Genomic DNA, 12,431 nt, shown 5'->3' on the forward strand with positions numbered 1-12,431 from the left:
AGTTAATACAAAGACCACCGTAATATTTTCTCCAGTGTCCTGGCTGCTTACAAGCCGAGGATAACATCCTATCCTCTTACAAGATAAGATCTACCTTCCCCGGAGGGTCAGAAATGATCATATATTATGGAATTTTGTGCAAAAATATGTTTTAGCAAGTATCATTTGTCTCAAGCAGAGAACAACAAAGAGAATATAGGACACAGGAAAAAAATGTCCTGTCCAAGTTGACATTGGATAGGGCTTTTTAAAACAGCTTTTAGCTCATACTGCATTATTTTGGAACTGGTGTGTCTGGTTTCAACAGGTGCATGCAGACGAGTAGCGGGGAGGAGGAAGTCGTGTCGATCAAATGCAGAACAGGTTAGATGAGTCCAGGTGAGGCAGGACGCAGTTTAGAGTAATTTCTTGACTTCGGAGAAACAGAGAAGTAAATGTGTTCCACGTTCACTGCTTGGCAAGCTATTAGCTAGCCTATTCTCCTGTCAAAGACACTGAGAGAGACAGAGGACAGCACACACAAGGATCTCATCTCAGCTCAGGTCTTGAAGGTAAATGTTTCAGAATCTTTCTTATCTGGAGTGACATGTTTAAATGGGAAGTTGTGCAAGGTGCAACAGGCTTTTATATCCGGGCAGATATATGTCCTAGACTCATGCAGAGTACCGTCTGTTTTAAACGGCTTTAGCGGTGCAGCCTCCTGTGCGGTCTTAAATAACGTTCATTAGGTTAGTCACGGGATGACACTAGCTGGGGAACAGCTGTTATTTCACTTTCACTTTTGCAAAGTGTGTTGACTTGGAAGACGCCAGTTTAAAACTATTGGCTGTTTGGAGCTTATATTTCAGCAAAGTCTTGACATTTACTGATGTTTGCAAGTGCCTTACAGATGCCCGTGTGTTTTGTCAGTGCACCGAGTGTGCTTGCAGAGCATATTTCTGCAAGCAACATGTGGCAGCAGGCACTAGCAGGATAACACAGGCAGCTATAAGGAATGTGTGAGCCAACACATATAGTCGCAATTTAAATGTAAATTGATTGAGTTTTCCATGTGTGTGTGTGTGTGTGTGTGTGTGTGTGTGTGTGCATGTGAATGGGGGAGTTTGCAGTATGTGTGGTCATCAAAAAACTGGGACGTGTATGCATAGCAGCCTGTTGTTGCCAGTTTTAGCCCCAGGGTGAATAATAAGTTACAGAGTTCTGTGGAAGACTGAAGTGTGTGGTCTTCACGCTGCTGTGTGGTTGTGTGTGTTAAAGAAGCTGTTCTGTATTCCTTCACTCGTTTGGGTTGGCATTTCATTTAAGTAGCTCATTATATGAAAAATCCACCCTGAAACACATAAAATATGTTTACATTGAAGTAGCTGTGATGTACTGTATTTTCATTTTTCCTGTGAGTTAAGCGAAGCAGCTGTCTGCCATCACAGAGAGACATTGCTAGCACAGTTACAATGGTGTTTAACAGAATGAAAAAGCAAAATCCAACAATCTCAAACATAGGAGAAGACAGTCATGTTTTGTAGTTAGCTCCTGAAAACAAGAGCTTCTTCTCTCTCTCTCACCATTTTCCAGTGACGTTCAATGTCATTTTAATGAGAAATGCAACTCAGAAGTAGTGGAGAAAATTCCTGTTCTACTATACAGTTGTGCTGAGTTAGGCTCAGCTAGTAAGCGATCTACAAGCTGACAAGCACAATGACGGTTATGATGGTATTAGCATGAAAGCTTTGGAACCTGAACTGTTTGCAGAGTGTACAGATAAGAAGAGAAGCTGGACAGACTAGGATTAAAGTACTGCTGCATCGCTGTCTTTAAGCAGAGCCGAAACAAGGGCTAAATCCCACTACCAATGGCTAGTTGACAGGCATTGTGGGTAATGTAGGAAACCGTTAACCAAACTGAGACCAACATGTCAATGAAAGAAGTTTAAACTAAAAAGGTCAACTCAAAAATTGGATTACACAATAAATCTTAGACACTGAAGGTCACATGTTAATTGTAAAGATTAATATGCAGTGTTCTTTAATGTGAGATCTCAGTGGTGAACAATAGAAAGAGAGGTATGTGCATGTGTGGGCATGTGTTTCCTGCTTTGCCGTTTAAGACCCTGGTCACCTTGTCCATGAATGTCAGCTTGTTGTCACATGAAGTAATCTAAGTGCATTGGACATTACAGGTCAAAAGTACAACCCTGATCAGTTTCAGAAAGCATATTAATGTCTTCCTTCACCTAACACTCACAATGCCAGGAGGCGTATTGCATACCTTTGCCTGTATCAGGTACCTTCCTGGCAATCATGCTTGATATATAAAGCTTAGTATATTTTAAAGATAGAATAACTCCAGTTTCAGTAAATCCACCAAATTTGGTGCCATTATTAGTTACCTGCCTAGTGGACAGCCATCTGAAACCATAGACGTTGTCCTAAGAGCTGTCAATGATAAGAAGAGTGCTACACTCCTCCCACGGTATGAACAGACTTCTGCAGCTGAACCAGTGGTGGAGAACTAATAACTCATCCTTGTCTTTTTTATTTCCAGACTCTCATGACATACTGCCCAGTATCATCTCTCTCACTCTCACTCTTGTTCACCTTTTCTTTTTGAAACACGAGCGTTTGAATTACAAAGGAAACAGAGGCCCATCGCTGTTGTCTGGTATCACAGCCCTGGTGGGCCGCCCTTTCTTATCAGCCCTCAGAGCATTATCATTGACCATTGATAAGCTCTGTGCGCCTCCAGACCATAAAGGCAAATGGATACCTTGGCGTAAGACATTTTCTGTTAATCTGTTTCACCCTGTCAATCACACAAAACAATTGGGACCTCACTGTGTTATGTTTATTACTAGGAAGCAGGTAGTAAGAGGCACATTTCTTGGCTTAAAATAGATATTACTTATGAGCTCAACAGGTTGCTTTCAGCCTTTTGTGAACTCTAAACATATAACATTTTATTTTGCTGTTGTTGTAATTCACCTTGGTTTCAGTCGTGCTACTGCCTTGTTCTTGCCAACGTGCCTTATTCACATTGTCTCATGAAGGACCACCAAACGAAAAAGTGGTTACTGTTTCCATAGCTGTTGCTGCAAAGCATTCTTTAATCTGCATTGTGCTTAATCTCAATATTTTGCACAAGAACCTATGGCAGACTGTGGACTGTTGCGGGCCCAGCAAAGTTTTTCAGTGGAATGAACCAAGTACTTGAACGAATACTTTAGCAAAGCCAATAAACATTTTGGCTGTAGGTCAGCACCTCTAGTTTTCTAAACACTACCCAGTGCAATGTAGCAGATCCTCTGTTGCAGCCCATCACAAGCATTTATTTAAATTATTTAGCTGAATAGCACTAATCAAAAGTGGTAATGTGTAGAGTCACTAATTTATATCCATGAACAAATCATTAATGGTTAAGAATTAAAAGGTAACTTGTCACCATTCAGTCATGTTGGTTGCTTATCTGAAACATTGTAAGCATGGAATATTATTCAACTGTACATTTTTAAAATTATTTTAGTTGAATATTGCTTATCAAGAGTATAGTTTTATTCTATGCAAAAATCAAACTAAGCTGAGTGCCTGGTTTATGTATGACATTCGCCTAACAGGCGGAGGGGGGAAATGTTCTTGGTTTTTCTTTCCTCCTTGTTTTAGAAAAGGAAAAGCTCTCCCTTGGTGTGTAATGGATTCGTCAAGCTTGTAATTGAGTTTGTTGACAGGTATGAAAAAAGTTATGAGAAGATGTGAAACTTGAGAGCAAATGGATATTTGAGCAGCATGATTATGATGACGGAAGTTTAGTGTTGTTGCGATCATTCTGCTCTCTTTTTTTATCCGTGCGTCATGCTAACTGTATAAATACGTCAATTTAAATAAGCGACATAAGTGAAGAGTGATTAATGTGCTATTTTTACCGTTTATATACAGAGATGGAGCTGCATACACAAACCTTTAGCATTCTGTGTAATCTGACTCATACACCAAATCAGGAAAAGGTGTAAACTGTTTATGTCAAGTACTAAGGGGTCACATGCTGAATGTGTGCATTAGCTGCATGATGGTTTGATGAGTAATAATTCAGGCGCAGGGCTTCTTAAGTGAAGTGCGGTTTGGTCATGTTCAGTGTCTAATTAAAGGTCATGAAATGACTTTTTCTAGGAGAATGTCTAAATGACTTTGGCCTATATTTAGTTGATTATGCCTGCTCTGCATTTTGTCTCTCTTTCTCTGTCTATCAAATTGAATGTTGTAATTTCCCCTCTTCAGGCAGAGAAGCATTCTTCAGCAGCCCTTTATTTAATTGACCTTTTCAGTACCAGTGACCAGTTAACCGGTGCCTTCAACCATGTCCACATTGCTTACTTAACTTATTCATGGTCACTTGACTAACAAACCTTTGCTGGACATGTCAATGACACAGTTCTCTTGTGCATAATGTACATGAAAATCTCCCACATAATGTAAACCTGACTCATACATCTCACCTACACACATTTTAAACAATAAAAAAGACACCCTATGTGGAGCAATAATATTTGTCGGGATGTAAATATGCAGGCAATGGTAGTCAGTAGTGGCCTCCGTCTGCTGTAGCTCTCCAGTAGATTTATGAGTGTGTGAAGTTGGATTGCAGTACCTGCTATGACATGCTTGATTGCTAATAGAGCTGGGATGGAGTGGAAAGTGTTGGTTATCAAAGTGAGGTCCAAGGATTTTGGCTAAAGAAGCAGTCTCTTGTGGAGAGGAATATAAATGGAAAGCCTGAACTTCTAACTCATTATTGAAGAACTTGCTCTTTCAGTGAAATAGAAAGGGAAATTATAATAGAAAGTAATTATCATCATGATGTTGCCTTTTATAATAATGTTCCAAGATCCAGCTCTGCAATAATTATTAGATATTTTAGGAAGATTTGTAGAATTGCCATATCTAATTGACTTTGTCTGCTGGCTCAGAAAGCATAGATTCCACTGAAGTATAGATTCCCTATAACAAGATGCTTAGATATAAATAAGTTCGTTGAGATTCCTAGATTTGAATGTGTATTGTGTCGATAGCCCTAGCAATTCAAGGGATACAGAGAAAATGCTGCATTTTGGCTTTCTAGTGGCCTGCACATCAGTATTTTTTCCTTTTTCCAATGTTTTTATCAGGGCCAATTTGGTCAGCCCTATGCATTTTTCATGGTTCATTATATGTCTCAGAGAAAAGCAGAGGATGTCAGCTATTGTATGCATAATACAAGAGAATTTTACTTAATTTTCCCAATAGCATGGGGGAAAAAATCCAACATTTCCAAAACCCCCCTGAGCTTGTTCAAGTATGACATAATGAAACTGAATCTGACACGTAGGGAATCAAAGTCTCAAGTGTGGCCCTAAACACATAATCACATAAGAACACTTGTGGGTAAAGGATAAATGTTTAACTCATGTCACATATCAAAACTGACGATATGCTTTTATCATAATTCTGGCTTGCAGACATTGTTTTGTCTTCTTTTTCCTTTACATAAACTCATTTGTCTTTAACCACTTACTAAACTCTGCTTATATTCAATAACCTATTGTAAGGCATATATTAAAAGAAAAAAAAAAGTCCTTGTCTTGTTCCCTTTTCATATTGTGGTAACCTCCTCAACAGGGTTTTTAGGCTAATGGTACTCTTAGTCCCTGACGTAATGAATTAGCATGAGGATATGTTTTTGATAGAGAGTACAAAGCACTTCTGTAAGTCGCTCAGGAACAGGACCTCTGCTAAATGCTGTAAATGTAAATGTATTATTCAATACTGTGAATTAGCAGGAACTACAGTGGAACTAAATTAAATGTAAGTCTGGAGCCAGTAATGATAAATAAGTGAATAAACACAAATTAAACTCTGGTGATAACAGGGATGACATGTCACACATGCTAGACATCTGATTTTTGCTAGAATTTCACTTTTCATTATTAAATATAACAAAAAAAGAGTCTATTTTCACAGAAAGGGGCCATCTGACTGACAACCAACAAGAGAGCTTTTCCTGTAGCTACTCAATCAGTTCTTGGTGCTTCACCTTATTTCCTAAGATTGAGCAGGGCATGCAAGGGTACCAGGTCAAGCACCAAGAACTGATTGAGTTTACAACCAAGAACTGATTGAGTCTAAAAGCCAATTTTAATCATTTAAATTCAAACTCTTGTCCATTTGTGCCATGAAATATCATGCTAGGATGATCTCCTTTTCACCAAAAGGAGTGGATATGGAAGAGGTGAATGAGAAGCAGTGCTCTTTGGTTGCTTTTAGCTTGTGTTCTTCAGAAATGAAACAGAGCCATGAAATCAGTGAGGAGAAGACACTGGCCTTGGCACCAATAAATGAAGGTGAACATTTTAGTTATTTCTCTTTTTCCTCTAGATTGAGCCTACTTAATGGAAATGTGGGTTCGCGCTGCTCAATTTTCTCTTCATACTGTCCACTCTGTAATGTATTTGTACCCATCATTCTTGAAGGACATTAAGGGGAAAGTTATGTCATGCCTAAATTGAACAAGTCTGTGTTCTTCTCAGGAGAGTATTGGTGCATATGAGTGAGTTTTTTCCATGCTGTTTAAAACAAGAGGATGATGCCCTCCAGCACATACTGTCCCTGAACAAATTTTTAAATGATGGCAGAAATGGTGTGCGTGCAGTAGCTATTACCTTTGCAATTGCATTGCCACAAACGTAACTTAACATATTTCAGTTTTTCCAGTTAAAATCATACTAGTCATTTAAAAAATGTTTTCCTGGTTGTAAGATGATACTGGATACTGCTGTTCATCACTTACCTAATCTAAACCATTTTTCTAGTTGAGATTATGCTGTGCACTTTTTTTAAAATTCTTCTTCTCAGTGGAGCTTTTTCTTTCTCTTTTTTGTTTGTTTTTTTTTCTCTTGTGTTTGGGTATTTGATGTTTGTTTTTGGATCTCTGTCTTCTGTTCTATTGTTTTAATATTTTTGATCGTTTGCCGAATGTTGCCTGTAGTCTTGGTGTTTCTCTGCTGTCCATTCAGCAGTGTATGTCTGCTCACTTTCTGTGCTGCTTTAATTACCAATGGCAACCTGGTGAAATGCGTCACAACTGTAAAAAGGGATGGGGGGAGCATTAATAAATTATGAAGAGGAAATAAGCAGTCAAATGTCCAATCAAATAAACTCCCCAGTGCGGGGACATTTTGGTATCTGTAATAAATTCAACATCATCCCACTCTGACATCACAGCAGACCCAGGTTTGAACTTGAACTTTTCATTTTTTAGATTGCACCCATGGCTCTTTGTCACTTTTAAATTTAAAGGTAAAATGAGAATTGTTTGATAGCACTTTACCCACTCCGCTGTGCCATCCTGAAGTTGCACTATGAATTGTTCCAACATTACCTGCATGATCAGCATCTCTGGTTGCTTGCAGTTGGGTCAAGGAGCCTCTGAGTGAAGGCAGAGGACCAATCCCCTTCCTCCAACATCTCCTGTCCAGACTGCCTTTCCATGGTCAAATTGATGCATGCCAGCATGGCTTTCTTCATAGCCGAAAAGTCAAGCTAGTTCATGGGTGGTGGACTGTGGACTACCAGTTAACAGCTCTTGGATATGGAGATCCAGTCACCATAGTCAAGGCCATAGTCAGAAACATTTCTAGACACACCTCGCCAACATCCTGGAGTGCCTCTTCAGGATGAGAGAGCTTATTACAGTTGTCGCAGGAGAGGACCAGGGGGTTACGAAGCTCTTGAGAAGGGCTAGAGCCTCAGTGAGGGCTTTTTTTTTTTTTTTTACAAAGAGCTTCATCTCCTGTTTCTGCAGATCGATTACAGCCTGATGTTGCTGATCCTGCAGGTTTAGCACTAGATGATGTGAGCCAGAGACTGTCCACATTACTTCATTTTCTGAGCAGTTCCCGGGATTTGGCACCAATGTAACACATTTGAGAGCACACCAATCAGAAAACACAGCAGACCCAGTGTAAGCTTTGGACATAATTTTTTTTTTATTCTTAGCTTGCACCCTGTGGCTCTTTTAAACTCTTAAACTTACATGCAGAATGGGACAAACAAAACAAAACTCTCTGATTTTCAGTTCCATCTACCTGGCAGCTACCCACACTAGCTCAATTTCAAACACACCCGCTCACTGATGGGAGAGAGAGAAAACATAAATACGGCATCGGGAGTAATTTTCAGGTGTGCCAATCACCCCTCAACCTTTTTGCCTCATCACCCAAATCACACCCATCCTCCTGCTAAACTCTGCTAAACCCTACCTGCTTGCTACAGTATCATTGACATATGAAAAAAATAATATGCAGAACAGAGAGTGAGATCATAATAGGTAGAAATATCCAGCTGGCTGTAAAGTTACAACAAATGCTTTTTCTTTCTTTTTGTTGGATTTTGTTCCCTCAGATATGTGAGCTTTTAAGAAGTAATATTTATACAGACTAATTCCTTTCTTTAGGCAATACAATTTAGCAGGCCTGGTATTTAATTAGTTTTGTTTGACCTTTTTTAATCCTATTAATTATATGATGTTCCTCACAAAATTACTCTTCATGTGGCAGATTTGCACATAACTATTACTAAATAAGTTGTTTGTGTTTATCTATTCATTTATTTATTCATTCTGGTCAGGGTCATGGATCCAGAGACTACTCTGGGTGTTATGTAAAAAATTAAACACATCAGGTTGAGCTGTTATAGGAAAATATTCCACAGTTGCTGTTACTGTTACCACCCTGAAGTTGATTGCTTTCCAATAACAGCAAAAAAGTGTTTTATTCGTCTTATATTACAGCATTTTTGCCTATGATTACAGTGGTTTATTTATGACACATCATACTTTTTAACCATTTATAGTAACATTTAATATTGTCGTACATTTGTGAAATGACCTATGGTTAATTCCTGTTATCACTATGTTATAGCAGCTATAAACATAAAAATATACTTTCCAGTGGAGACTTTTTCCATAAATGGTACATAAAAGTCTCCTAACAGTTTCACCATATTGACGATTATAAATTTTCTTTGTAAATAGCAACACTTTTCTTTCTTTTTTTTAAAAATCCATTTATTGCAAGCTTTACTTTATGTGGGGCGTCCACCTCTGAATGAGATGTTACTATAGAAACAATAGTATATTTTAATGAAAACTTTAGTATAAACCTGTGAAATTAATCAACACCTTCTGACCAATCAGATATAAGAATTCAACAGTGCTGTCGTATAAGGATAAAATTGAAGTGTACATTAAAAAAATGGGACAGTGCTTGTACGGCTTCTCTTGAAGTCAGGGTTTTGCTGTCAGTTACTGACTTTGTAACCATCTTTATTTATTCTTCTCTGCAGCAACTAGTGGTATAAGTAAGGCATGGGCTGTTTTAGTAAGACAAGGGTGTAGAAGTGTATTTGATTTGAGTGGCATAATTTAGCTGGAAATGATGCTGTCAAATGCTTCAAATGACACACTAGAAAGACCAATTTGTTTGCCATGAATTAGACTACATGAATTATTTTTGACAGCCTCCAAGATTTATGAGTGCTCTCATGTCAGTGTGGTGTAATCGGTTCCAGTGATTGTGTTTAACCCCACAATATGCTGTAGTGTCATATCTCATTGGCAGTCATAACTAATTTTATGGTCTGCAAGACATATACCAAGTACTTCATTGTGGTACATTTGAACTTATTCATTGAAAACAGACCTTATTTCTACAAAGAGAGTTTTCTTTAAGGCTGCTTTCAGAGCTTCATATCTTTTTCCCACATCTATGGACGGTGATGGGTTTGACAGGTCCCAGGTGAGTCTCATAACCCCAACCCAAATATTTAGGTGGCTGTCAGGCAATCTTCTATTCGGACCATTCTGTATATATTTCACCATAACAGCACACTTCTAAATTACAAAAAAGAAGGGAAAAAAATCCCTGCCTCACACAATGGTACCATCCATTCAAAATGATTGACAACCATGGATAGTAAAATATGTATCACACCCCTCCACCCACATCCTGTTTTGGAAAAGGGAACCCAGGAAAGCACAGGTCTTATCTCCCCTGAACACCTGTGCATGGCCTACTTTGGTATTCAAGAGTTCACACATAAATATGTGAAAATGCTTTTTTTGTTGTGCTCTTAGGGCCGTTGCAGACTTTAGATACAAACCGCTTGTGACATTGTACGCACTTTTTACCATTCTCCTCTTTTCTGCTCAAAGATGACTTCTTATCTGCCACACGTTTGCTTATATTTTATGCGGTGCTTGACCCTCATCTGACATGTAAATTGTTTGGAGCTAGCACACCAGATTAAAGGGTTCTGTCGCATCAAAGCCAAATAAATGCTGGACTGTAAATGGTTCATTGGGGTCTCTGATGAAAAGTCATGACAAATCGTTTTGGGAAACAAATTGGAATTTATGTATTGAATTGGACCATTTATTTACTATTTAATCAGGTCATTCATTGTCCTGATTTCCTTTGTTATTAGTTTTTAAAGTTCATAATTGTATGGCGCCTCTTTATATTGCTGGGTCACCTTTGACTGTGCAAAGATCCTTGAGGTCTTTCTCACAAAATGCTTTGGCTGTGCAACGGTCACAATTAAGGGTGTTGTCAGATTTGCATTCTTTTCCTGGACTCATGGCCATTTGCCCCGAGTGTTGAGTACATTTGGTGAAAGGTGAAAGCTGTTTTTGAGCCCTGGAGCAGTCCAGAAGACAGAACACTGGTACTCTTGAAATTGGTGGTCTGGGGTTGGCTTCCATGGACTCATGGTGTGGTCCTCATTTCAGGTAATGCGATTGGTTCAACTTGTCATGTTACTTCCTGTTTCATATTTTGTGCTGGGCTGTTATGGTTGTTATGGATGAGAGGGAATGCTTCATTGATACTGTATATAAAACCAAACTTTTTTTATGACTGAAGCATCATAATTAGTTCACCTATGTGGTGCGAGCACTTGAATTGACAGAATCACAAAAAATGCACAGCTTGTGTCAGCCTGCAAGCCTAAAAATCCTCTTATATGAAAATGGCTGTTCATGTAATTGTTCACAGGTACATTATTTCTGCATGATGACATGTCATGCACGTGAAAAGCACTGCTCTTCTCTGCTTGAGCGCTGGGATAATTTTGCCAACCTACTTGAAAAACTGATCCACGGTTCAGAAGGAATTCTTCTATTTGAAAGTAAACCTGTGATTATGAGCACTTCCCCAAAACAAGCTCAGAATCTGTCCTGGCTGTGGACTCAAATATTCAGGCCAATTGTGAAAATGCCCTAAAACTCAAAGGAAACCAGGCATTTGCAGTCTACACCCCTAGACACTAGTACAGCTTACCAACAGCTATTAGATAAGCCCACTCTATTTTGGAATTCAAATCTTGTCTTAAAACCTACCTGTTCACACTGGCATTTGAGCAGGGTCGATATTTTGACACTTTTGTTTGTTTTGCTATCTTGCTGTTTTCTGAGTTATTTCATTGTTTTCTTTTTTATGTTGCTTATGCTATTTGGTTTCTTGTACCATTTTATTCAATGTAATGCACTTTGGTCAGCGTGAGGTATTTAAATGTGCTTTATATGTAAACCTTACTTAATTATTTACTTCTGTTTTTCCTGGTGGGGGTTTTATTGACAGGTCAATTAAAGCATGCACAAAATTTGGCCCAGTAAAAAGTAGTAGATGGTGGTTTGTTTTAATCACAAAACGGGCATCTTAAATGTTCCCTCCCCTCAGATCAATATGGTTATTTTGTTTGGTCATTAATACAGTAAGTCGATACTGCGATGCATGTGGTATTTTCGGTGTTACTGCCACGCCAATGCTGAATAATTAATCTGGGGGAAAAACATAACAATAAGTTAAGTCTGTTGTATTCAATTTCCATGTGTGTTGAGTGACATTTAGAGATGTGGAAACTTTACAGCATGGAATACATTTTCCTCCAGAGTTATTATTTTTTTATATTGTTTGCTGTACTGCATCTTAAGTGTCACTCTCTATATAGACATATTGTAGATAGCTAACTTTTTCTGTCCTGTTACTGGCATGCAGTCTCACCATTGACTCTCTGAACTCTTTTCTGTCCTTTCTCATCCTCTTCTTTCTCCACCCCTTATTAAGGTATCTATTTTTATGGCATACTAAGCGACTGGAACAGACATGGAGCCTAATCTGAATTGTGTTCCTTTGATCGCTGGGGCAGTTTAAGCCCCCTGTGCTCCACGCTCTTCTCTCTCTCTCCCTCTCTCTCTCTTTTCCATTCTGTCAGTGTTCTGATAGGCACTGTGTCCACCCACAGCTCTGCCAAGAGTGACATGCACACACTCTGGCCTCTCTGAGTTTGTGGGATTTTTTTTTTTTTTTTATAGTTTTGTGTTCTGACCCTTTCTGCCCCCAGCGCTTTTGG

The 12,431-nt window shown here is 38.8% G+C and overlaps 1 protein-coding gene across 1 annotated transcript in view; it reads left to right on the forward strand.

Moving 5' to 3' along the window:
* Window positions 1-369: 369 nt before the first annotated feature.
* LOC113526284 (inactive N-acetylated-alpha-linked acidic dipeptidase-like protein 2) overlaps window positions 370-12,431 on the forward strand; it is a 243,522-nt gene continuing 231,460 nt past the window's right edge. Inside the window, exon 1 of the mRNA XM_053238111.1 lies at window positions 370-551. The gene's annotated coding sequence lies outside the window, so the exon portion shown is untranslated. The remainder of the gene's footprint in view (window positions 552-12,431) is intronic.

Source organism: Pangasianodon hypophthalmus, chromosome 11, assembly GCF_027358585.1.
Source record: "Pangasianodon hypophthalmus isolate fPanHyp1 chromosome 11, fPanHyp1.pri, whole genome shotgun sequence".
Lineage (NCBI taxonomy): Eukaryota > Metazoa > Chordata > Actinopteri > Siluriformes > Pangasiidae > Pangasianodon > Pangasianodon hypophthalmus.